The sequence below is a fragment of the Nycticebus coucang genome, chromosome Y, assembly GCF_027406575.1.
Source record: "Nycticebus coucang isolate mNycCou1 chromosome Y, mNycCou1.pri, whole genome shotgun sequence".
NCBI lineage: Eukaryota > Metazoa > Chordata > Mammalia > Primates > Lorisidae > Nycticebus > Nycticebus coucang.
The window spans coordinates 23,778,663-23,783,948 of record NC_069805.1 but is presented as its reverse complement, the minus strand read 5'-3'; the positions used below and the strand labels follow the sequence as shown (position 1 = coordinate 23,783,948).

At 45.3% G+C, this 5,286-nt stretch overlaps 1 long non-coding RNA gene across 1 annotated transcript; it reads right to left on the bottom strand.

The window, feature by feature from the left end:
* Window positions 1-3,395: 3,395 nt before the first annotated feature.
* LOC128579090 (uncharacterized) lies at window positions 3,396-4,785 on the bottom strand. Its single transcript, XR_008378039.1, has 3 exons — window positions 4,723-4,785; window positions 4,469-4,593; window positions 3,396-3,729 (listed from the first exon to the last, which is right to left on the bottom strand). It is a non-coding gene; the product is annotated as an uncharacterized LOC128579090 (long non-coding RNA).
* Between the last annotated feature and the right edge of the window lie 501 nt (window positions 4,786-5,286).

The following is a 5,286-nucleotide window of genomic DNA, read 5'->3' as shown; positions in this document are numbered from 1 at the left end:
TCAAAGAAATGTTTCCACCATCACTAAAGGGACACTGGGGTTAGTACTGAGGCAAAAGGGCTGCCTCCCAGCCATACCAGGTGTCGCAAGTGGCTCCCCTCATCCCATGGGTCCCGGAGCTCACTCTATCTACTCCAGGGAGGAGAAGGAATGTTTGGCAGCAGAAGGGAGCCAGGAAGCAGAGGGACAATGAATAAAGATGCCAGATGGACAAGTAGCAGTCCCCCAGATTCTAGGAGCCACCGTGGTGACAAGAGCGTTTGATAAAGTTGCTGGGCCAGTACTTCTACATCTCCCACCTGGCATCCCTGGCCAAAACTGTCAGTCTACAGTGTATCACCAGCAGCCAGTTCAACTTGTGCCAAGGACTAACAGTACCCCGAGGAATCCACTCGTATGGAGCAATGCCCTTCAAGGACTTCCAGGTAGACCTTACTGAAATGCCCAGGTTTAGAGGGAACAAGTACTGGCTGGTGATGGTCTACCAGACTTGGAATAGGTAAAAGCCTTTCCCACTGGGATAAAAAGGACTCCTAAAGTAGTAAAGTATTGCCTGGAGAAATCGTCCCATGGTTTAAGTTACCGCTCTGTTTAAAAGTTGATAATGGGCTAGCCTTCATAACAGAACTAGTGCAAATAATAAGCTAAAGCTTTAAATAATTTATAGGCCTCAAAGCTTATACAGGATAAAGTGTATGAACAGGACCATAAAAGCAAAAATTGGTAAACTCTGCTAGGAAGCAAAGCTTAACTGGATGCAGGCCTTGCCACTGGTGTTGTTCAAAGAGGTCTCTGTCAATTCTCTGCAATTTAGCAGGAACTCCTAAAAGAACTAGAAAAGACTGAACTGAATAGATAAAAACCCTAGAAAGAGTAACAAGGAAAATCTCCACTGGGATAATTAACTGTGTTCTGTTTAGTCTTTTCTGTCTGTACATCCTTTCTCTCTGGAGGATCAAGGGGACCCAGTCTAGGTCTGGAATCAGAACCTGGTCCCCCTGAAACCAAGGTAGAAAGAACTTTACACCATCATCCTGACCACATGCACAGCAGTAAAGGTGAAAGAAATACTCACCTGGAATCATCATAGCTGGCTGACTAGGGCTTCACTGCTTCTTGGAAAGTAAAGGTAACTTTTGAAACAATCAATATGCCATGCTCCAGCCACATACTGGGAGCTGGCTGGTCAACGCACAGCTGAAGCTTGAGGAAACTCCTCAAGGGACTTTTTGGACTTTGAACTTTGGAAAAGTGGGGGAATGTCACAGGGAAACGTAAAAACTCATATATATATTAGCCCACCACCATGGTACTATTAAGGCCCGAGTAGAGAACCCAAGAAGAGTCACAGTCCCTAAAACCTCAGTGCTGAAAAGTAACTAATCTTGGCACCTGCAGAAACAAGCTGATAGTGAGACCTCAAATTAAAATATATTGGAATCTCAAAAGAGGGGAATGAGAGAGGATAGCCGCGAAGGGTGAGGTCTAGAAGAACAGGTCTTCTCAAGGAGACTACAAGGATACATATGCAGGGTCTGCTCCACGGTGACTCAGCTCTTGGGAATTTATAAACTTAACTTCCTGAAACTTGGAAATTTCTAAGTTCTGTGAAATCCTGTAGTTCTGTAAGGGTGGAATAGCATCTCCCGCTTGATTCAAACTGGCCAATGAGAAGGGTACCTGTGGGGTGGAACTTTTTGACTGTCAATAAAAAGAGAAAGACCAAGGCAGTCAGGGAGCACGGCTGTTTGGAATTCTTCTATAAGCTCCCAGCTGGTGAATAAAGCCCTTCCTCTTATAAATGTGGTGTTTGGGTGCTCTTTCTCTCCTTTGGGCCTTGTCTTTCTGCAACAATAAGAGAAAGGTTATTTCCAAATACCACGTGAATGGGGAGAAGCATAAGAATGAGTACCCAAAGTCTCAGTGATGGTCAGTGACTTTTAAAGATGCTTTTTAGAAAGAAGAGAGGAGAGAAACTGGAAAGTATACATGTATCAAGTGGTTGCTATGGCGGGAGAGTGTAGATGAGTGGAAACAGATTGATTTGTAAACTAATGTGAGAGACAGGTATTGAGCTTCAAATGACCCTGGAGCCAGATCTATTAGCATGTGATAAGGAGGCCAGCAGCCTTTTCTGATTTTAAATCAGGGTACTTGGGTTTTATAGAGGGGAGGCCAGTGCTTTCTGATCATGAATTGCCTTTTAATTCATTATATATATATACACCAAGGAATTATATTTGAGAGTGAAATTTCCTTAGCTCCTTCATTTCTCTGGTCTGGAACTTCCCTAGAAGTTTCAAACATTAAGAGCTGAGGTGGTAAATGTAGAGGGAGAGAAAGCAGGTTAGCAATTTAGTAATAAGATATGATGTTTGATAAGACATATAATAGTATAAATTAGAGGTGGCACCCATACCTGCCTTGGGTAAGGCACCGGACACATACACTGAGGCTGGCAAGTTTGAACCCAGCCTGGCTGGCTAAGGTAACAATGACAACTGTGACAACAAAAACAACAAAAATAGCCAGGCATTGTGGTGGGCACCTGTAGTCTCAGCTACTTGGGAGACTGAGGCAAGAGAATTGCTTCAGCCCAAGATTTTGAGGCTGCTGTGATCTGTTATGCCACAACACTCTACCAAGGGTGACACAGTGAGACTCTGTCTCAAAAAAAAGAGACTATAAATTAGGATGAGAATGAATAAGCAGAAAAGAACAAATCTAAGCACATTTCCTCATACCCCCATTAAACCAGTCTCCCATTCCTGGGAAAAGGTCAGTTCAATAGAATGGTTTCACTTCATTAATTTGATGAAGAATGTTTATCTTGTTCTTTAAGAGATGTAGATCAGTCTCTGTTTCCCCTGACTGATTTATGCAAAAACAACATTTTCCCCCAAATAACAGCATAAGCTCTTCTTTGTTGAGCTATCAAAGCATCCAGGATGTGGTGATTTTGAATTACAACAGATGCTAGGCTGTTAACCTCTGCTTGAAGTGTTCCCAATGCCCACATGGTGATGTTTAGCTCTTATTCTATTACCATGGAGAGATTTATGACTGCAGTTTCAATTCTGTTAAGTTCCAAATGCTGAATAAAGGATCCTGAGCATTGAAAAGAACTTTGAGTTATGATATGCAAGGGGATTTTTTATAATGTCACATTTTGTATGTTTATAAGGTACAACCTTATGAGCAACAGAGCCCAAGGCTGTAATTTGACTGGAATTTAAAGTGGAATACTTGGTAATAGAGCGTGTCAGATAGCCAAGACTATAGCATCCTAACCATTTGAGTGGGAACCATTTGTATACCTTATTACCACACAAGATAAAAAGACCAGTATTATTCATAGATAGTCAGGTTAGAACCTGTGACCTTCCAGCCTGGGGATTGTCATGTCTTGTCCTCTTCACTGGCATATTCACATATCTGGTTGTTATGTGTCCCTGAGCAAAAGATATCTCCACAGTTTTTACAGACCAGTTGTCTCACCAGCAGGTGAAGTCGTATGTTGCTTCTTCTCTGGCTGTGGATACCACATATTATCATTCATGCTTTTTCCAGATTGGTTCCACCAGGCACTGACATCAGCAGGGATGAAAATGAATTCAGGTTGCTTTGCATGGTCTAGATCTTGGTATAAACAGCAATCAGGTTGATTAGTTAGTGTGGCCAGGGTTTGAAAGACTGGTGCAAAGGGGTGCTGGGTCAGCACTTGACCTGCTGAAAAAATAGTAAGTGTTAGTAAGAGTAAGTCATAGTTTGAAAGAAGAGTCATAGTGTAAGATAAAATGAAAAAAGAGAATGGGATAGATTGAGGCAATCTTCACTCAGCTTCTAATGTGTTATTTCTGAAAGTGGAGGGGGATGTTTAAAGAAAAGAGTGTTTAAAAGTGACTTTTTCTTTTTTTGAGACATAGTCTTACTTTATTCCCCTTGGTAGATTGCCTCGGCATCACAGCTCACAGCACTTCCAACTCCTGGGCTTAGGTGATTCTCTTGCATCAGCCTCCCAAGTGGCTGGGACTATAGGTGTCTGCGACCACACCCAGCTATTATTTGTTGCAGTTTGGTTGGGGCAGGGCTCAAACCTGCCATCCTCAGTGTATGGGGCTGGTGCACTACCCAAGGAGCCTAACTAATTAGAATATAAGGCAGTTAGCTGTAGCTGCATAACAAATAACCACAGAACACAGGGATATTGAACAATGAATATTTCTTGTGCATCAGCAGGCTTCCTAGGAGATGTGCTCTCATCTGGCCTTGGCTTGGGCAGCTCAGTGTCACAAATCCCTCATCCTACACAGACTAGATGGCTGGACCCCATATGTCTTCCCAGGGATGACAGAAAGTCAAGGTCAGTAGGCCAAATGATACCTTCACAGCAGCTTGCATTTTGGCTGATTTCCTATTGACCAAAGCCAGACACATGCTGAGCTCGGGGTTGGAAGATTACACCCACCTGCTGAGTAGTAGAGCAGTGCAAAGTTGCATGGCTGAGATGGTGGATACCAACAAGGGTGAAGAATCAGGCCATTAATTTCATCATAGTCTGAGTAGTGTGTATGCCCTCTTGTAGTACCCATGCTGTCAACACCAGCATCGCATGTGGAAAAGATGGACAACATTGCACATATACAGGCCGAGAGCGAGTGTCAGGGCCGTCCCGGGTGTTTCTCCTCCACTACTGCTCCACCTCCTGCCCTCCTGCTCTACCTGGTGCTGCCTGTAGGTGCTCAGGTCAGGCTGGTCATGGAGGCTCCTGATGCTGGAACTCAGATCGCGCTGCTCAGAACACAGAACGTCAGCGAACACACTGATCCCTTCACCTTGGCAAAGTCTGTAGTCAACACAAACCTCCCAGAGTAGCGGACCCTATTCGAAGGACCTGACTCTGCTGAACTGCCCTCATGGGCAGTTATCTGGACAAATCTGGCCCGCAACAGCCTGCGCCAGCTCAGGAGGGCGGGGACCCGCAGGAGAGGCCTGACCGCAGCCCACCCGCCCGGCCCTCACCTCCCGCCCGGCCCTCACCTCCAGCCCGGGTGGCCCATCCTGTCCGCCATGTTTACCCCTTGCTCCCCACTCCTCTGCTCCCGGCCTCCAGGAGGCCTTGCCACAGGGACGGTGGGATGTCCCCAAGGCACTCCATGATGGTTCCTCGAAGATGGGATCCCCTTCGACAGCCCGGGTATTCCCATGTGGGGGTACTTCCCAGGGTGTGCTGGGATGGCTTCCCCAAGAAGAAGACCCGGCTACCTGTTCATCATTTCCGGTGGA